Source organism: Hyperoodon ampullatus (genome assembly GCF_949752795.1).
Source record: "Hyperoodon ampullatus genome assembly, chromosome: 7".
Taxonomy (NCBI): Eukaryota; Metazoa; Chordata; class Mammalia; order Artiodactyla; family Ziphiidae; genus Hyperoodon; species Hyperoodon ampullatus.
In genome coordinates this window covers 87,112,834-87,135,340 of record NC_136920.1, presented here as the reverse complement: position 1 = coordinate 87,135,340, position 22,507 = coordinate 87,112,834, and positions in this window count along the sequence as shown.

The window sequence follows — 22,507 nt, the reverse complement described above, 5'->3', positions numbered from 1 at the left end:
CCCAGATTGTAAAGCAATTATACTCCAATAAAGATGTTTAAAAAAATCACCCCCAGATTAAAAACCCACTGTCCTTATGGTTTTCCTTTCACCCTCAAACTTCCCATGCCTGGGACAGTTTCTCTTCTTGGTGGCCCAGGCTAACTAACCCAGAGACCAGGGCGCCGGGCAGGAGGACCTGAATGATCAGATTAAGCACCACTGGTTGAGCTCCAGACAATGAGGCTCCAACAGAACTGAGAAGACTCAGGTGCCTGGGACGTTAAAGTTCTTGTCTGGGAAAGTCAATGACGCTGTACTCACTGCTCCGTGAAATCTTAGACTGGGATTGAGAGTGTGAGGTTTGCTAGTTTCTCTCATATGCCAATGTCCCCAGGTTACATTCTATAGTCAATGTACAAATTCTTTGAATGTTATTACAGCCCAGCCTAAAGTTGGATGGAGGTTGTCTGTAGGAGCTGGCTCATTGAACTTGAGCTTGTACTCATCAATTTTATTTACCTATTTTTTTTAATTAAAAAGGACATCAGTGAAGAAGTCAGAGGACTTTTCTGCATGTTCTATGGTTCTGAAAGTTTGCCTAACCAGTTCCAGTGATGGAGAAACTGAGGCCCAGAGAGAAGTTATGAGCAAAAGTGCTAGAACAATAACATAGCAGTTCTCCCATGTAACATTCTGCTATTACCCAAGCAACTCTGAAATATGGGAGTGAAAATGATCCCACGTGCTGATAACGTTTTTCAGGTATGGCTGCTGGGTTTGGGGATAAATGGGTTTTTTGTTGTGAAACCAGTGGAAACCATTCAAAAGGCCTTAAAAATATCCAGGGTATTCAGCCAGGGCTGGGGTCTTCAGGTGAAAATACACACTTAAGAGTTGTTCTTGGTTTTATTCTAAATCTCATACAATTTCCAGATGCCCTGTCTAGGATAACTTATATTATACCTGCAATGTGTACACTTGTAATAAAATTTATTTCAGTGCCTAAAATAAAATAAATGCAAATTTGCATGGCATCACTTTTTCTGACAGGTTATTAAACTTGTTTAATTGGATTACAATATGTGCAAAAAGAATTAGGCTGGCTTTTTTTTTTTAATTCCTGTCCTGCCCCTAGGTTCATCAGAATCATTGTTTTTAGATTCCATATATATGTGTTAGCATACGGTATTTGTTTTTCTCTTTCTGACTGACTTCACTCTGTAGGACAGACTCTAGGTCCATCCACCTCACTACAGATAACTCAATTTCATTTCTTTTCATGGCTGAGTAATATTTCATGGTATATATGTGCCACATCTTCTTTATCCATTCATCTGTCGATGGACAGTTAGGTTGCTTCCATGTCCTGGCTAGTGTAAATAGAGCTGCAATGAACATTGTGGTACATGACTCTTTTTGAATTATGGTTTTCTCAGGGTATATGCATAGGCTGGCTTTTAAATCTACCTTTCCAAGTCAATGACACATTTTGCCCTGAAATCACAATATCCTTGTTTACTTTAACAAGTCTCTACAAAATCACCTTTAAGAAAACTTTAGTGTCATTTGTGCTGACCTTAGATGATAACCTTTGTGTGAGAAGCAGAAGGAGCCTTTCCCTGGCAGTGTCTCCAGCTCTACGGACCTTAGCAAGCCTCTTGGCAATTTCTAAGCAGAATGGAATAACTTTTGGTCTGGACTTGTGTGTGTGTGTGTTTTACACATATTTCTGAAGTAAATTGTACTCTAAATGTTTTCCTGATTCTAATTTTTTAATAGTGAATGGTGTTTATATGAAAACAGAAGCCACTTAAAAAAGAAGAAACATGTATTACAGAACAGCCAGTGAAGAAAGATGTGTTAATCATTCCTTGAACATAAAATACCTTTTAAGTAATTATTTTTTCAATACTACAGAAAATAATTTTCAAACACATCAGATCTGTTGATATACAATTACAGTGAGAAGTCATGGCAAACTGAAGGGTACCAGTTAAAAATTCTGCAGAACCTCAGACTGGACAAAACCTGCAGTTAAAAAAGAGCTCTGGTTGACTGGCGTCTATATAGACCCATAAACGTATTTGGAAGAGTTAACAGTAAACTTATCTGTCCATATCCAGATTAAGTAAAGAAAGTTCAACATTTATGATGGCTATCTTTATACAAAAACACACAGAATTTAGAATCAATAGTTAATGATTCAATGTTAATATTAAAATTCACTTAACATTGGAATCGATGAATGACAGCATTATGGGATCTCTCACACAGTAAATTTATAAGAAATTTAGCTGAATATTTCAACAGATCAGCAAATAGCTTGGGTGAAAGCCTTCTTCCCTAAGAGCAAAAAACCTTTAGTCGGGGCTTCCCTGGTGGCGCAGTGGTTGAGAGTCTGCCTGCCGATGCAGGGGACATGGGTTCGTACCCCAGTCCGGGAGGATCCTGCATGCCACGGAGCGGCTGGGCCCATGAGCCATGGCCGCTAAGCCTGCGCGTCCGGAGCCTATGCTCCACAATGGGAGAGGCCACAGCAGTGAGAGGCCCGCATACCGCAAAAAAGAAAAAAAAAAACCTTTAGTCCAATTTTAAAGTTCCTTTTACCCCTCTTATTCTAGGACTCAGGAATTTTTCCTACTAATTTGTTGTCATATTTTATTTCCAGTTTCAAATTCTGTGATTAGAAAGCTTGTATATTTTAGCTTTTATGTATGAGGAGAAAAATAAGTTCAATTATGCTAAGAATAGGTCTAAGGTACATCAATGTGTGAAAAATCTTCGCCAAATGAACTGAGCTGTGAAAAATCACCTGGCTTTAACCGTTACTCATGTTTGAGTCATATTCTCTGCAACACAAAAATCTTTCTCAGTAAATCTATCAGTCTTGGATGTTTTACTTTGGACGGTGATAAAAAGACAGATAATCTCACCATGTAGCCCCTCCAAAAAAACTCAAAGCTCATTCCAACTGTGGAGTTGGGTCCCCAGCTGCTTCTGTCTAGGAGAGATCAGAAAGCAGGAACGGAGGGAGGAGAGGGGAGGGCACGGTGGGCAGGGGGAGGGCAGGGAAGGGGTCCCACTTACCACGGCTGCAGGTCGCACTGCTGAGTAGGGGGCAGGGCCACTCACTGCAGACTCCACAAAGTAGCTCATCACGCCGTCAGCACCTGTGTGGGAAAAAGCATTCACTGAGCCACTGGGTGCAGAACATGCTTGGACCAGCAACCAAAGGAGGGGGCTCGGAGCAGGTCTCCTTAGGAACCATGGCGTTCACTTCTTTGTGTTACAGAGAAAGAAATTAAAACGTAGAAAAACAAAGTGGCCAACAGAGAGTAAGGCAGACCCCAGACAGAGCCAGTCCCCTGACTGCAAGGTAGCCTGGATGGTGATGCCTGCTGCAGACAGTAAGCAGTCAGAGTCCATAAAAAGACCCTTTAGAGGGTTTCTGGGCAGGAATGGGTCTTGTGTGTCTTTTTCAGAAACATTTCCATTCCTATATCTCCCTCCCTCCACCCCCAACCAGGTCTGGCCCTCCATACGAAGTGTGGCATTTATCAACTGATGAAGGATGGAATAGAGAAAGGATTGGAGAAAAGAGGGATGGAAAACCTCCATCGAGGAGGCATGTCAACGAGGACCCTGAGACAGATAAACAGAGAGAAGACCCGAAAAGGGGAGTGAACATTATCCATCTTGAACAAAGGGGAAGGGCTAATTAAATGTCTTGTTGAGAGCTACTATCTCCATTCAAAGTCTGAATGACCATCACGTTTGAGGAATGTTCTAGCTGAAGGGACTTTCCAGTTAGCTGTGGGTCATCAGGAAAATCGTTTCTATACAAACATTTCTGTTGATCCACACGCTCTCTAAAGTACACTAGTTCACACACTTTCATAAGTTCAATATTACACACTAAAAAATGTCTTTCTTGAATGATTTAGAAGATTAAATTCCTAGGTATGTCATTCAGAGGCCAAATTCCTATTGTTAGGGAGTGCATTTGAGTTTCCACTTAGCTACTTTCCACTCTGTATTTGTCTGTCCTTTTCCTTTATTCTTGGGAAAAATTAAAGCCACTGACCCCATTTCAAGAAATATAAAGAATACGATATGTCTTATGTTCAATTTACAGCTTTGTTCACCATCTTGATACAGCTTGACAGCCAATGAGCGTATATATCTTCTTTCTTATGAAATGTATTTAAATAACATAGTTAAGGGACTTCCCTGGCAGTCCAGTGGTTGAGACTCCATGCTTCCACTGCAGTGGGCACAGGTTTGATCCCTGGTTGGGGAACTAAGATCCCACATGCTATGCGGCGTGGCCAGGGAGAAAAAAAAAATCTACACTTCAAAAATACATAAATAACATAATTGAAGTTCTGCACTACAAAGTTATACTGACTAAGGGCTACCATCACAGAGCAACTAATATCATACAGTTGAGAAGTAAATTAAAAATCTTCTGAAGACGTAAATTATCCCAGAGCTGTGTTTATTGTTTTTAACTAAAATGGCACCTTTTTATGATGTCTTTTCTGCCCAAAGTAGAAGCAGTCAAATTAATATTAATTTTTAAAAGTAAAATAGCTAAGGGTACCTATGTTCATCAAGATGTTGTTTTCTAGTTTTTCAGGGACTTGATTGCCAAAAATGGCCCTGAGGAAGAATTCCCAGGTGGCAAAGCGGAAGAGCAGAAAAAGATTAAAGTCTCTAGTCCAAGGACACTGTTCCCATCTGGAGCCGTGGTCCCCTCTTCAGTGCTTCTTTCTAAAAATAGTAAGCAGCTACCAAGTATCAGACCCTGCGCTGGGTAGAGGGCCTGGAGTAAGAAGAAGCCTACCACAGGTCAGTGTGGACACCGCCCATATATTGTACAGAAGCGTTGCTGCTTTTCGTCTTAAATTCAAATTTTAAAGTCCTAATGAGTCATCATTCACCCGTCCACCTGCACTTCACAGTTTTGGATCTACTCAGAGACGAGACTTAAAAGTTGACAACATAGATTGTGTCATACTGAGAGTGGCATAACCAAGATCTGATTCCTTAGGGAAAAGTTGCTCATCCCTCCAGGGACCCACAGGGCAACGTAAACCTTTGGGAAATGTCCAGATGTGGCAGTGCTGCTTTGTGCAATCCATCCAGCCCTCCAATTTCCTCCAAAAAAGCACCCCCGGGTCCCCTGAGTCATCACAGACCCCAATTATTTATTCAACAGGCACGTCAAAGGCTTCCTTTGCCAGGAACTTGTTAATCATTCAGTAAATAATTACCCTGTGCCTGCTATGTGCCAGGCACTGTTCTGGGTGCTGGAGATACACAGGTAAACAAAGACCCCGGACCTCTTGGACCTTACATTCTATCAGACCCGGGACAAAACTGAGAAAGACAGATCTCCATCTGCAGGCAGTGGGGAAGATGGACTCCCATAGAACTAAAATACAAGGTGATGAGCTTACCAACAATATGGAAAAAAATAAGCAGTCCATTTTGCCGAAGGCTGGGGAACAGGAAACCATGGAAGACTGCACAGTGCGAGGTGTGACCACATGGCCCTATGGATCCTCCCTAGACTCCCACGAGCAGCAGAAGATCTTTACCCTTCTGAATTCCTGTTAGACTTACGCCTTTGTAAAAAAAAAAAAAAAAAGCACTTTTGGAATCAGCAGCCTTGTCCTGAAGCCCAGCTCAAAGGCACCAAGGGCAACACCTGTCCTCCTAACAACTCTCCTCGGAGCTGGAAAAAAGGTTTAGTGGAAATGTGTTTTCTCTTTCTGATGGACAGAGTGAGTGAGGAATCCTGTGGGCCCACATATGGTCCATCCTGAGCTGGGCTGAATTCTCGAAGCTTCATGCGCTGTGACTGGCGCTCCCCTCGAGGAAAAGCCCTTTGCCCATAGAGGAAGCTGGAAAGAGGGAGTTGCCAGGGCACTCAAGGGCTCTCATCTCAGGAAATAACTCTGGGACAGAAATGGATGACCGCTTCATTATTTTCTGGAGAAAGAAAAAAAGAACCCGCCCTGTTTTCACTTGTAGATGGTGACACAGACCAGCTGCTGTAGATGTAAACCCTTTCAGAAAAACTGTTTGGGTAAAAAAAAAAAAAGTTTTTTGACGTGTTGGCCGAGGAGAATTCCCTCCCACATGACAGCTATTTGGACATCGGGTGGACAGACTTTTTTGTCTTGGCATTATAAACATTTATGCCTAAACACAAAACAACTGTGTGAGTTCAGATTTTCTCCCCAGCCTAAAGGCATCTGGAGGCTTGTCTGAATGCTGAAATGGTTTTCAAACCCTTGGTAACAGAGAGCCGTGAAGAACTGCGTTCATTTCCTTGAATGGGACCAGCAGTGCTGGAGCAGCAGAGTAAAGTCCTCAGTGAGTTTGTGCTTAAGAGGCAGCTGGGCTCCCAGCTGTGGTCCTCCCTGGCCTCCAGGACCCACTGTAGCTCCATTCCTCACCACCGCACTGATGTCTCCACTCCTCTAACTAGGAACTCTGCTGTTTTCTAAGGCACCTGGTGCCATTTCTCACGTCCCTGCCTTTCTCCCCGGATCACCTCTGTTAGAAACGCCCTGCTACCCCCCTGCTCCTCAGGACTAACTAACCCCTTCTCCTGAAGCTTTTAGATTCATCTCAGAAGTTTTAGCCACCAGGAATCCTTCCTGAACTGCTGTTCATCCCAGCCTGGGCTGGCTGTCCCTTCTCTCTGTTCCCCACGTGGGTTTCCCTCACTGCACACAACATACTGTTTTATAAACGCCTGTTTCTACCCACCTCTCCCACTAAACTCAGAGCTACTTGAAGGCAGACACTATGCCTTTTTCATCTCCAGAATGTAAGACTGACTGAGGGGTATCATAGAATTCTTTTTTTTTTAATTAGTGAATGAATGAATGAACAAATAAATTGGTCTCTCAAGACTGAACATGTAAAAGATAGATCAGAAGTAAATGTATTCGATTCTTCAATCAGAGACTCTGAATAGATGGCAGATCTGGATGGAGATTCACGGGAAATAATAGGTTTGTTTCGTGATCGCTTTCTAAGTGAGAACTCTTTCCCTTTATTCACTAGCCATTCGATGTCGCCTCATCCAGAAGCCTTTCAACCACCCCGTGTAAACAGCAGCTTCCTGCTCCTGGGCTGACACTCAGCTGCTTCTTTCTTGTGTCCCCGACTCCTACCCCACTAGAATTTAAGTCCGTTGAGGACACAGTTTAGTGTATTTCTTCACTCCGAATCCCTAGATCCTAGGCCAGTGTTGATAGGCAGCTGGCACTCAAATAACTGTTGAATATGAGTGTAAGTTACAAAACTTTTACAAACACCTGAACTCACTTAAGCCCCTTTTTTTACGGGGGTGGGGGGAAGACTTGGGCCAAGCTGAGACTGACACTAGCCCATCAGCCACCTCTCCTGTCTATCCTCACCACCCTGGACTTTCAGGATAAAACTGGGCAAACCGTGCAGAGGGGAAAACAGGTAGTAGTTTGGTTTCCGTGGGCATCTCGCATCCGGTAAAGCCTTTGGGACTCTGGGGAGATCTCGATTCTTCCTAAAACATGTGACCACCCCTGGAGAATCCTGCCCCGAACAAGCCCAGGACCCAGGCCAGGATCTACAGGCTGACACTTCCTTCCATCCAGGTCTCTCCAGGGGCAGGGTGGGTGACACACAGAAGGAAGGGAGGAGGGGGACTTGGAGGGGTGTGTCAGGCCAAGGCAGCAGAAGAGCAGGGAATCCCAGAGACCAGGCTTAGTGGAAGCTGAATCCAGTTCCTATCAACTCTGCCCCTGCTTGGCTGCATGTCTAGGTGATAGCTGTGACATCACTTAAGGGTTTTTCATTGGGGTTATATGCTTTTCAAAGAAAGACTATGCCTTTAGGTAAATAACCCCATAAACCACACTTCAAAATTTTTTCTTTTGAAAATAATTTTTGCCAAAATATATATATTTATTGAAAAAATTACAAGAAAAATACAGAAAACTCTACCACAAATGTCAAAATCACCTGAAATTCTACCATCTGGAGATAATTGTACTAATACTTTATTCAACATTCTGCTGGGTATTTTTTAATGTGTCCATACAAATATACACATGATCAGAATTTTACCTTCACGATATTATTCTCTACATGCTGTTTTGCAATCTGCTTTGTTCACTGACATTTGACATTATGTTATGGATAGTTTTCTATGTCAATAAATATAGTCATACATCCCAAAGTATACAGCTGTTAAGGATTCTACTGTATGTATGCATCATACTTTTCTTAATGAGCCTCTTATTACCGTAAAATTTATTTGTTCCCAATTCCTTGTCATTATAAAAGTTCCTAAAATATTTCCTATTCCCATTAAATGACAAAAGTGGTATTTTGGGGACAAAGAATATGTACAGTGTACATTCTATATTTGAATACATATTGACAAGCTTCCTTCCATAAGAGAGAAACCAGAATTATAGTGCCACCAACAAACCCGTTGTGATTTAAATTTGACCTTGCCCTCTCATCTTTGTGTTAGCCTATAGGTCAAGAATTATGGCTATAACATATGAAGCCTGCACACAGGGAATACAAAAGTGCAATAAAGCTGTCACAGAAAATATAGATGATGCATTTTTTTCCTCTTTGCTAGTTGGACTGGAATGCAGGAGAAAAAGAATTTGGTTTCCAATAGGACTAGCCATTCAAAGGACACTTTCCCCAAATGACAGCACCTTTGCCAAACTAAAGACAACAGTATCACCCATGCCACCGAGGCAACACCTTTCATGTGCAGTGGAAAGGGTTTGAATTTCTTCTTTCCAAATGACATGTAAATCTGTTTTTAAAGACTCAGACTGAGTGTTACCTCTTTCAGGGAGCTTTCCCTAAAACTTCTTGTCAGTTAGATAGACATTCTCGGTCCTCCAGCATGGGATTCACTTTCACAAGGTACCGACCAAAGTTCAGAGTACTTCTTGCATCTCAGTTTCTGCTCCTGCATCATGAGTTGCTAGAGAGTAGGGACTGTGTCTCTTTAGCTGGCACATCATAGACGTGCAATACTCCTGTTGACTAAATGAAGGAAAGACCTGTACGTGAATAGTTAGTATGTGAAGAGTTATGTCTCAGTGCTTGAGTTTATCCAAGACAGTGAAGATATCTCTGGGACAAAAAAAAGGGACATCACCTGTGATGACATGTGTCCGTATGCAACCCCAAGGTTAGATTTCTTTAATGTTACCTGCAAGCACGATCATATTTTTCTCTAAACTAACAGACATACCCCATTGATGAGTCTATTGTCTTCCATTATCTTCTTTCTAATTCTCTTGAGTAGTCCATTTGTACTTTTCAAATCATTTTAGATCCCTCCCTTGATCTGGCAGTGTAACAAAAGCTACCAACTCCTATTCTCCAAGAACTCAAATGTAAGCAGCTTTAGATAGCTGAACAATCCTCACTCCCCCAAGGAAACTCTGTGGTTACCACAAGTAGAAAACAAATTGGTAAACAGAACTGAAGATGGTTTCTCTCTCTCATTCCCAACTCTGTAAGAACCTCATTTTCTTGACTGAGTATTCCAACATGACCGTAATAAACATTCCTTCTTATTTCAAGGAGCCGGCACCCTCCCATAGAGGCCATGTTCTGATCCATGTGCTATTGGCTTCTGGGTCTTAAACTCAATTCACCAACTCTTTCACTAAGTTCATGAGGCATCAACTCACAGATTAGTGAACGTGTCAGTCTTGTTTCTCCCCACCTTTACTGCTAACAATCCCCCAACTCTTACTTGAATAGAGGCTTGAAAATGACTCATATCCATCTAGTTCTCTGAAAACTCTCATCTCCTAATTAAGCATAATGCTTTCAGGTTCTATATGAATTGACATAGCTCAACTAACCTTTCTTAGAATACTAAAAATGGACTCCTGTTATTGTAATATTACGAGTCACTCACTAATATCTCCTGAAAGAGACAAAGAATATAAGATGGTTTTAAACTGCTGAACCATAACAATCAGAGGATAAGAGTGCCTCGTAGACTATTTTATGTTTCTTCCTCCTGGAAACAAATCCCCCATCATCACCATGCTGGAATGGCGCTGTCAACACTGGGCAGAATGGTGCTGTCTGTCATAAACATCAAGGGAATACATTAAAACCTGTCCAGGAATTTTATGAGCACAATGTCAATCCTAGTCTCTGAAACTTTTCAGAAACTAATGCTCTGTTCTTTCTAGTGTGGGAACATCTTTCGGAAAACTAAAGGTAACATTCAGTCAGCTGTTTAACAGTAGAAGTTGCCACAGCCCTGTCTTCAAATGCTATTCCTCAAATCCCCTATCGAACCATGAAATGCAGCAAATAACCACCATTGTCCTTCAGACGTACTCCAGGGCAATGCACATAGTAGGCACTCCATAAATAACTAAATAAAAAATTGGGATTTTTATCTAGCTAGCTGGTATTGAACAGCTGCACAGCCCTGTATTAGGTGCTATGGTAATTCCAAAAGTGAGAATAACTCACTTTTCTTCTTTATATAGTTATTTTCCTAGTTGATGAGTTGAGAAAAATGATGACCTTGCTACTCAACAGTGGGGTCCTCGCAGACCAGCAGCATGGACAGCACTTGGGAGCTGGTAGAACTACAGAGCTCAGGTTCCACTCCACGTGGTTCATATGCACATTAAAGTTTGAGAAACACTAGTGTAGGTAATGTGTTATGGGTACATAAAAGATGAAGAAATGACTTACGGAAGGATGCTAAAGGAAAACTTCAAGAGAAGGTGGCGCTGAAATGGGCCTTGAAAAATGGGTAGCTAGAGGTATGCACAGATTCAGAAGCAAGAAAACAGTAGGTTAGAGAACAGGGAATAATCCAATAAGCAAATAGATTATGGGGGAAATGGGAGATGAAACTGAAAGATCCTTTAGGGCAGATTATCGTACGAAAAGCTTGGGCTTTTGTAGTATAGATATAAAAGCATGATTGCTTGAGTTTTAAATAATAATAATAATACTAATAGTAAAATTAACAATAATACATTAATAAAATTAAAGTTGTAGTATAAAAAATTGGAATGGTTTTCTTCCTAAGAAACTAGAAACAAAAAAGAGTAAGCTGGAGGAATGATGTCAAGCATCTTGGCTTCACAAGGGTGGCTATAGCAGAGGTCATGGTATATGAGATTCTTGGCCACGTCGAACCCAGAGAAGACCTGCAAGCTAAATGTTAACTCTTACGCCATGGTGGCTGCCAAAGAAATCCTTAAGGAGCCTAGAAGTTTAAAGAATTACTTTTCAACTCACAGTGTGTGGAGTTATGTCAGATATAATCTAGAATTTAGATATGGGTCTGGGTCTTAAGAAGCTCTCAACAAAACTGAGAGATGCCATAAATATAGAGATAGCTATTGAGAGAACAGTGAACAGTGCCGGGAGAGTTTTAATAATGCCCTTTAACACTGAACTAAAGCACACCAGCTGCCTGAACTCTCTCAAATCCAGCGAGCAACTTCTTGCACTATGTCTGATGGTCATTTTTCACACTGAGGTTTCATTTGTTCTATTGCTCAAACTGTAAGTTTCAAATTTCCCAGCATACTGCTAAACAGCTTCCTGGCATACTTATATGAAGAGGGATTTTGTAAAGTCAATGAATTTGGGAATTGGAAAAATCTCATGAAATCTGCCCATTTTCTTTTTTTCTTTTATTTAACATCTTTATTGGAGTATAATTGCTTTACAATGGTGTGTTAGTTTCTGCTTTATAACAAAGTGAATCAGTTATACATATACATATGTTCCCATATCTCTTCCCTCTTGCGTCTCCCTCCCTCCCACCCTCCCTATCCCACCCCTCTAGGTGGTCACAAAGCACCCAGCTGATCTCCCTGTGCTATGTGGCTGCTATGTGGCTATCTATTTTACGTTTGGTAGCGTATATATGTCCATGCCACTCTCACTTTGTCACAGCTTACCCTTCCCTCTCCCCATATCCTCAAGCCCATGCTCTAGTAGGTCTGTGTCTTTATTCCCATCTTACCCCTAGGTTCTTCATGACCTCTTTTTTTTTTTTTTTTTTTTTAGATTCCATATATATGTGTTAACTGAGCCCAGAGAGGTTAAGTGTTTAGCAGAATGATAAAGAACTCCAGGTGACAGACTATGCATTGACCGGGAGTTCCTTACTGAGTGTGGGTCATGGGCAAATTTCTTTATCTCACAAAGTCTTAATTTCCTCAGCTGTAAAATGGAGATAATGATACCAACCCTTTCAGAATTATTGAGGAGGGTTATATAAAATAAAACCCTTGCATATTACTTTATACATGATAAAATGGTCAATAAATAATGGTTATTATTATTATTATTATTATTGCTATTTTATCACAGTGCCTGGCATTAGTAAGCATTGACTAATTAATAGTAATAGTGGTTTTTATTCATTATTATTTTACTGCCCAAAGTGGCAGAGATAATTTATTCAGATATTTGAGCCAGAACCCAGATAGCCTATATCCCTTACCTCTTTTTCTAAAAGACTTGCATTTAAATAATCGAAAAAGGATTCCCTTCCATAATCATAGGTTGAGTAGCCTAATCAAGAATTTCACAGGAGAAAAGCACCACAATTTCTATTGAATGGCAGTCTGTTTGTACCACTGTTATGCCTAAAACCAAGAAGTAAGCATTCTTCTTACAGTGAGAAGCAAACTCATTGAAAGGTTCCGTAGCACATATGGGGAAATATTGCAGCTTCCTGAGTTAAACCGATATCTTTTTGATAGAAATGTGAATCTTTTGTGGAGTAACACTTTGGCAACTAGATATAAATATAAGGAAGTCAGAAGCTGCAACGGAAAATGTTGCGAGAGCTTTTGTTTGTTGGGTTTTGTTTCAATTTGTTTTGTTTTGTTTCTGCTTTTTCTTTAGAACGGTGCTTCCCAAACTGATTTGCATAGGAATCACCTGAGAATCAGGTTACAAGGCAGAGATTGACCCAGCAGGTCTGAGGTACAGCCAGCCTGACGGTCTGCACTTCCAGCAGGATACCCGGACATGCTCATTTTGAGTAGCAAGGCAATGTCTGGACTCACTTGGTTAAATTCATGAGTGGTTATAACAAGAAGGTGTTTGGATGGCAGAGGCCACCGAGGAACAGGCAAGAAGAATCCGGGCCACACGCTGAGCAGAGGTTTGATTTTTATCTTAGCTGCAACACAAGCCCAGCCAGGGAGAATATGCAGCTCAGCACCCGTGCCCACCTCTCAAGCCATGTGCCAGGTGATGGCTGCATCTGACAAGACTTCCTGCCTTTCCTAAGAAGCCAGGGTTTGAGTTATTTCACCTCTTATGCCAAGAAACCGGCATCACTGCTCTTCCCCTACCGAGAGGAAACCTTTTGGATTAAGGATCACTGGAGGCACCAAAAGGCACTATATTTTTCACAGTTTTAAGGGACTTAAAACCTTTTGGAAATTCTTTGTACTATGTTTTGCAACTCATTATGCACCTAAAATTATTTCAAAATGAAAAGTTAACACATTTTAAACATGCACAAAAGACTAAAACCCTGGGAGTTTCTACTTTTCCACATCTCTTGAAAATACAGATTGCATTTCCCTCATTGAGACTATTTTCTTGACATCTTCACTAAAAGTTGGCTGCTTGACTTCATTCTAGTAAGTACTGTCCAAACTGTCCCCTCTGTTTTCTGGATGCAGCACCAGCACGTGGTCAGCAGGAATATCGAATCTACCCTCTTCTCTGAGAAGCAAAATTGATCAAAAAATATCCTTCCCTCACTGCTCTAGGTAACTTTTTTTTTTCCATCTGCTCTCCCAAAGCATTCACAGACTGCATCACATCACTTAACAATTATCTTTTATTTTTAATCTCTTTTCAGGTAACATCTTGCCTCCTAAAATAAATTATGTTGATTCTTTTTTAAAATGAAACATATTTCTCCTTCTGTGTCTGTCACAGCGCCCCAGGAGGCTGGGCACGAGGGAGAAATTCAATCAATTTCCGTCCCATTGAGGGAGACATTTACTGATCCCGTCAACCTGACCTTGTAGCCTTTCTTCAGAGTCTGTGTCTTTCTAACAATGAAACATTAATCCACAGATTCCCCTTTGGAAAATTGGCCTAAGCCACAGTATTCTCCCAGATAAGCAAACCATCACTCTAAGAAGAAAAATTCAGCCTAAATTTGTGTAAGTGCCTAAAAGCTACTGAGGTTCCTATGAGATATGACTCCAGCCACAGCTCTGAACTCACATGCCCTTGCTTCTAATCAGGTCCCACCACCAACCAAGTCGTTCATGGTACCAAACCTCGGAGTCCTCATCTGCTAGATGGGGATAACAAGACCGCCCACCTCACAGACTTCATTGTAGATTAAAGAAGGAGCCCATGCAAAGCACCAAGGGCCCTGAAACATACCAAGTGCTCAGTAAACTTCAGGGATGAGTATCCTTCCTTGGGTGGAGTGGAGAAGACCAGGTATTACATCCAGAGAATCATCTAGATTAAAAAGTTTGAGTTCCCCAAAGCTACATTTTCAGTAGAGCAGGGACAAAGGAGATGAAGGGCAAAAGAATGAGTTGTCTTCATACCTAAGATGGCCCAGGATTCAAAGACCTCACAGGATTCCCCTCAAATGCCACTAACTTGCTGTTCACCACATTTATTTTGCTCAAATACTAAGTACATTTTAATTCCCATAAAGAAGGAAAGAGACAGACAGAGGAGGAGGAGGAGGGAGAGGAGGGAAGGGGGGAGGGGGAAAGGATGCTCCAGCTCCCTTCTGCTGGTTGATGCAGAAGTGGGAGTTTTGAGTGCATAATTAGAGAAGGAACATTGCTGTGGAAAGCAGATCTGATCACCAATCAATAAAACCATAAGGAACAGCAGAACTTGAATTATCAGTAAGAAATCAGGCAAACACTTTGAGGCAATCAACAAGGGAAATGGCAGTGGCAACTATTTGTTTCCAGAGCATTTGTTTGCCCTGCAACTCACACTCCCTGGGGACCTTCACCCACACACCCAATTTGTTACAATTTACTTCAGACCATCCCTCAACCTTATTGGCGGTATTCTTATTCTTCAAAGCTCTGTGCTATTTACAACTATTCTCTCATCTTCATGAAATAGGTGGAGCCCAAATCATTGTTCACATTTCTTTCATTATTCACATTTCACAGATGAAGAAAATAAAGCACAGTCACGTCAAATAACTTGTTCTCAGTTCCAAAGCCAATCTCTAACAGAACCCAAGCACGCTCTACTTTCCTGACTCCAAAGCCAGTGCTGGTGCCAGTTCTGACCCTCATCACCTTTGAACTCCATTATCATCTGAGGCAGGGAACTGGCCCAGATCCATGCTGTCAACCCGTTCTCCAAGGTCACAGCCGACCCGATGTTGAAGGGTTACACCCTGTTACCCACCCTCCCCTAGGCTCCACTCTTGCACCTCTTCGCACCTCTAACCAACTAGCACCTCGGTGTAAGGAGCCGGTAAGGCAAAGGTGCCCTCTCTGTAGTCAGGCCCTCAGCTTCCCACATACATCCTCAGCGGCAGAACCAGGACGGAAGAGGCTGCCTGGCTGCCTGCACTGTTTGTTTTTTCACTACTGAGTTGGCAAGGATGTTGATTTACAATTAGAAGCAGCATGCTTCTTCAAATATTAATATTAATAACTACAATGTAGAACACATGAAAAGGTCTTTTCATCTTCAAAGCACTTTGCAGACATTAACTCATTAGCTCTCCCTCCCCTCCCTTCAGAAACAAGAGGTAAGGAAGAATCTCCACAGTGATAGTGGCCACCCAGCACCCTCCCTGCCCGGCCCACGCCTGCAGAAGCAAAGGGGTTTCTCTTTAGATAAAAAGAAGGCAGGCGGTGCCATCCAGAACCACAGTTGTTGAAAGAGTCACAGTGCCAGGCATTTTACAGATGAAATGGAGCTATCAGAGTTACCGTTTTAGAACCTGGATTTCCTGTTGTTTAACAAATATCTCTCTTTTCAGTTGCACAGTAATGGTATGAAGTAGGAGGGAAAATGGCCTTGTGATTTAAAAAAAAAAATCTTACCCAAAAGGTAATAAGGAAAACCTGCAATCGAATGCCTTGATCTTGGTAACCCAGCATCTTTTCAATAGTTCGCCTACATGAAATGCAACTTTAAAAGGGGGTAACAGAGATGTTTTAATAGTAGAGGAAAAGCCCCCAACAAAGTGAGATTGCCAGATATAAAATAACCAATAGAGGAGAGCGGCCATCCACACCCCCTGCTTGTCCATAGTGCTGCCCAAGGATTCAAGCTCTGTGGTGGAGGTAAAAATTACCCTCCTTGACTTTCAGAATCCCCCTGCCTCAGGTACAGTCCCACGGGAAAAGTACAGTCCCTTGGAAAACTGTGAGTCACAGGACAGGGAAAAACACCAAAAAGGCTAGTTTGACCTGCAAGACTCAAACCCGTAGCAATTTCCTCAAAATAAGGGCAATGAATTAAGCTACTGAGGTTAAAATAAAAAATTTTTTAAAGTAAAAAGTAAAACAATGGCTCACTAGGACTGAAAGAGAAAAAAGGAAAGAAATGTCTACATTTAACTACAGCTTTATTTCTTTGGAAGTGCTCCAATATGTGAAGAAAATTCAGTTTCTGACAAGTGCTCGGCGAGTGCCTAAAACGTGCATGCTTTTGCTCTTACAAAACAGGGAAAAGAGAGAAAAGGTCTTGATTTCAGATTATTCTGACAAGGTTAGGAAGTATTTTTGAAAATGGTTATTAAACAATTGAATCGAAAATACAGAAAAATGTGAAAAGAGAAAGCCGCTTGTATCCTGAAAGTCCCCGTCAGTTTACCGGTTAATTCCACCAAATGAAAAAAAAAAAGGAAAAGGAAAATGGACTGCAAAGTTTTAGGCAGAAACTCACACCCCACTTACCACTTTGCCGGAGAAACTGGGTGAAGAATAGGTCCTGAGTGAGCTTCCCTCAATGTCTGTGGTCTCTTTCCAACTACCTGCGGGAATCCTCTGCTCGGAGGCTAAAGAGGATGCAAAGACCATAATGTTTCTAATAGAGCTGCCTCCTTAAATTAGGGGGTGTGGTCAAGCCCAGAAAAGCTGGAAAAAAGGCAGTGTTCCACTGGCCCCTGACTCCATGGAGGCAGCCACTAGGACAGACTCTGTGGTCTAGATGGAAAAGCAAATCATGTTACTGGTGAAGGTAACACAGGATCACAACCTTAATTTATATCATTGAAATTACCCTTCTGTTAAATGTAACTCAGCCACCGAAAGTAGCCGGGAGGGAGATGAGCAAAAGAGAATTCCCTCAGTGGGATAACTCTTGTTTCAGCCTTTGCTATTGCTTTAGATTTACCCTCTACTGAATATTTGAATATTCATGACTCACATTTCTTGACCTTCGCCTCCGAGCCCTCATTTAACCTAGGTCAGGGGTCAGGAGAGGGCTATAGCCTCAGGGCAGGAAAGACTCGGAGAGCAGACTGTCTACCACCCCATCACCTGCTGGGCTTATCTCTAGTAACCTGGCTTGTCTCTAAAAACAATAACGTGATGTGAAGTGTGATGTTTCCTAAGGAAAAAACTTAATTCTAAGGAAGAATGAACTCTCTCAAAATGAGAGCTGGGGATCTGAAAATTAAGTTAAGTCTGGCTTTGGGTGATCTCTAAAATAGATTAGTTGTAGTGACTCTGATTCCTAGTCCATGGTGCAGGAATAAAAGGGCAGAAATATTCATATATTCCTCATTTAGAGAAAATATAAACAATGTGAAAATCTTGTTCTAGGTGAAAATATACAGCACTTTATATCCACATGTTCAGAACCGTGGTAAGAATATTACAGTATAATATCACTTCTCTGCGTAGGATTATTTCATTACAGAATGTTTTTTTGGAAAGTCAGTATTCGGCTTTGTAATTTAAGGCTTTTATCCTAAAAGTTTCCATTTACTTTGAGCAAGGGATGGGAGTTAAAATGTGCCATGGGTGACTCCTTTCCCTTTCTAATGAAGACACAGATGCTCAACTTTGAAAAACTGTGAAAATATAGTAAGTGTCCTTCAGAGCAACATCATCCTTATCCTTCATTGTACAAAGGTAGCAACGCAGTGAAGATGGTGTTGTCATGAAAACGAGATTTTACGGCTCATCTTTTGCCTTTGCACATTAAAAGTCTTAGAGAAAAGGAAGAGATAGTGCTATTGGTTCAGTTTTGTTTAATAAATGTCTGTGCCAGGCACTGGGGGAAATGACAAGTCCACACTGGAGTGGGAAGACAGACACAGAAATCAACCATCTCGATCAAGTGTAGTATATGCTATGAAAGAATCTGTGAAGAGTGCTACGGAAGCTTCAGACTGTCCCCTGCAGCCCGGTCAGCTCCAGCACACCGCCCCATTTAAAAAGCCCATGGGCGGGCTTCCCTGGTGGCGCAGTGGTTGAGAGTCCGCCTGCTGATGCAGGGGACACGGGTTCGTGCCCCGGTCCGGGAAGATCCCACATGCTGCAGAGTGGCTGGGCCTGTGAGCCATGGCCGCTGAGGCTGCGCGTCTGGAGCCTGTGCTCCACAATGGGAGAGGCCACAACAGTGAGAGGCCCGTGTACAGCAAAAAAAACAAAAAACAAAAAAAAAGCCCATGGGCAATTAAACCAATCACAACCAATTATAATTGTATTCACTATGTTTGCAAGAGAGTTTAAAAAAAAAAAAGCAATGTAGAGAAGACCCGGATTCTTGGCTTACATGGGTGTATAGTGTGATTATTGCAGAGCTCTGGAGTCTGGCATTGTCTACACAGAATTCACATAGACAAAAACCCTGTAGAACCTTAGGGCCAACCTATCATGGTGGCCGAGAGCATAGCTAGAAATCTAAAGAGTGTAAAATAAGCCACACCCCTGCTGAGATGGCCTAGAGAATGCCCAGGAAAGCAGCAAGTTTTGTTTTAAACAGTACCTTCGAAAATATAGCATTAGATGAATATCTACACACAAAAGAATGAAGGGGGACCCTTACCTTACCCCTATACAAAAATTAACTCAAAATGAATCAAAGACCTAAACATAAGAGCTAAAGCTATAAAATTCATAAAAGAAAAAAAAACATAGATGGAAACTTCATGACATTGGGTTTGACAACGACTTATTGGAATCACACCAACAGCACAGACAAAAAAAAGAAATAATAGATAAGTTGGACTTCATCAAAATTAAAAACTTTTGTACATCAAAGAACACTATTAATAAAGTGAAAAGGCAACCCACAGAATGGGAAAAAAATTTCAAATCCCTTACAATAGATTACAGGATATATAAGGACCTCTTACAACTCATCAACAACAACAAATAACTCCATTAAAAAATGAGCAAAGGAAAAAAAATTTTTAATTAAAAAATATAAAATTAAATATCGGGATTTCAAATAGATGAAAAAAAATGAGCAAAGAACTTGATTAGATATTTCTCCAAAGATATACAAATGGCCAATAAGCACATGAAGAGCTTTTCAACATCACTAATCATTAGGGAAGTGCAAATCAAAACCATGATGAAATACCATTTCACTCTTATGAGGATGATGTGTATCAAAAAAATAATAAAATAAATAACAAGTGTTGGTGACAATGTGGAGAAATTGGAACGCTTGTTCATTTCTGATGAGAATGTAAAATAGTGTAATCACTACGGAAAACAGTAAAATGATTCCTTATAAAATTAAACATAGAATTACCATGGAATCCAGAATCCACTTCTAGGTGTATACCCAAAAGAATCAAAAGCAGGGACTCGAACAGATATTTGTTCATAGCAGGATTATTCACAACAGCCAAAATGTGGAAACAACCCAAATGTCCATCAACAGAGGAATGGATAAACAAAATGTGGTCTATACAAGCAATGGAATACTATTCAGCCTTAAAAAGGAATGAAATTCTGATACCTGCTACGACATGGATGAACCTGGAGGGTAACGTGCAAAATGAAATAAGCCAGATGTGAAAGGACAAATGTTGTATGATTCCACTTATATGAGCCATCTAAAATAATCAAATTCATAAAGACAGAAAATAGAATAGAGGTTACCAGGCTCTGAGGGGAATGGGGATTGGGGAGTTAGTTAGGGTTTAATGGAAACAGAGTTTCAGTTCAGGATGATGAAAAAGTTCTGGATCTGGGTGGTGGTGACAGTTACTTAATGTCACTGAACTGTACACTTAAAATGGTTAAATGGTAAATTTTAAGTTATGTATATTTTATCAAAGAAAAAATATAAATATACTGTCCTGAAGGAAATATGTATAGCATTAGGGTTAAGTAGGCCATCCACAGAGAAAAGGCTTTCTCCACCACGTGAATGATACAGGGCAAGGGTAAAGGTAAATGATCCTCAAAAGAAGAGGGTATTGGGACTTCCCTGGCTGTCCAGTGGTTAAGACCCCGTATTTCCACTGCAGGCGAGGGGTGCAGGGGTGGGAGCGGGGCACAGGTTCCATCCCTGGTTGGGAAATTAAGATCCCTAATGCCATGCAGCCAAAAAAAAAAAAAAAAAAAAAAAAAGCCACCATGTGGCAACAAGACCTAAAATGGCCTCTGTTTTAAAAAAAAAAAGAAAAGAAAAAGGTCTGAACTCACAGGAGGAGCACAGGCTCTCCCTCCACCTCACAGAGCCCTCAGCTCTGTCATCCATCAAACAGGAGCTAATAACACCAGCCCAGCCACATGAGGTTGTTGTAATTACTGTATAATTGGATGACTATCGAAACAGTAAACTGGAAAGGCAATATTGGTTGTTCTTTTCCATGCTCTGCAATATTACATTCTATGGAGAAGGACCTCAGTTGAGATGACTCTATAGTTTCAGATCTTCAAGAAAAACAATTAAAGCCCAGTGACCTCAGGGACATGTATACCTGTGGCTCCCATGTGAAAGATTTATGTTAAAAGAATTGTTTATTCAGAAACAGACTCACAGACATAGAGAGCAGACTTGTGGTTGCCAAGCGGGAGAGAGGTGAGGGGGGATAGACTGGGAGCCTGAGGTTAGCAGACGCAAGCCATTACATATAGATCGGACAAACAACCAGGTCCTACTGCACAGCACAGGGAACTCTAGCCAATCTCCTGGGATAAACCAGAATGGAAAAGAAGATGAAAATATATACTTTTATATTTATGTATAACTGAATCACTTTGCTATACAGCAGAAATTAACACGACGGTGTAAATCAACTATACGTCAATAAAATATTTTTTTAAAGAATTGTTGACTTACCTGAAAGAGTATCTTCATAGCCCAGCCTAAAGGATGGTAGTTTCAATATCATTTAGACCCAGTTGGAATAGGGCCTGAATGAATGTAGAATAATTACCACCAAGCTCTTTGCTCTTTTTACTGTGAAGAAATCTTTTTTCTTTTCTCAGCATAGCAAGTTGCATTGCAAGTTAGTATCTCCTAAGAGGAAAAATGTGGAATTGAATTCCCAGAATCTTAGTCTTGCCAGGATGCTCAGCCCTTCCACCATCAACCTTCCCTCCCTCCCACCCCAATCCCCAAAATGCAGGAATGCCCTTCACAACGATCTACAATGATTCTTTTTTTAAAATTTTATATTGGAGCATAGTTGATTCACAATGTTGTGTTAGTTTCACGTGTACAGCAAAGCGATTCAGTTCTACATATACATGTATCTATTCTTTTTCAAGATTTTCTCCCATTTAGGTTATTACAGAATATTGAGCAGAGTTCCCTATGCTATATTGCTTAGCATATAGCATATTCCCTATGCTATATGCTATGCTATATTGTTGGTTATCTATTTTAAATATAACCGCTTGTACACGTCATATACAATGATTCTTTACACCACTGTCAACGCACAAAAAGAGGTAAGTCTGAACTGAACAATGGCTTTCAATGTAATGAGAAACAAAACAACATCTCCCTTTATTGCATTCACATATTATCTCTTCTTTCCTTCCAACTCCCTTGGAAAAAACTTCTGATGCGTCAGAAGACTCCATGTACACAGGGAAGCAGTACCTAAACAAATTACAAAAACTGAGTAGGGGTAAAATCCAGATACCTTTACAAATGCAGTCATCACCAAATATGAAAGAGGCCGCAGACTATAAGATGAAAGGAAAGCAAAGAGCAGAGAACCTTCGTCTATTCGCACTCCAGCTCTGAAACTTCTTATCCTGCACTTTGTAACGAATCTATGGAACTTCTTATCCTGCACTTTGTAACGAATCTATCTCCTTTCCATAATCAGAAGCCAAGTCTTTGTCTTGCACCACAGACGGATCAGCTGTGGCACACGTACGGGTACATGCACATCTGGCCCCCAGGTGTGGGTCCTTCTGTGCGCCAGGGAGCCTGTGGAGAGGCTGGGCTTCTTGGCAGGGTCCTCCCAGCACCCCGCACCCCTGCAGGGTGGGCCAGTTCAACAGGGCTCGAACCAGCTTTCTGT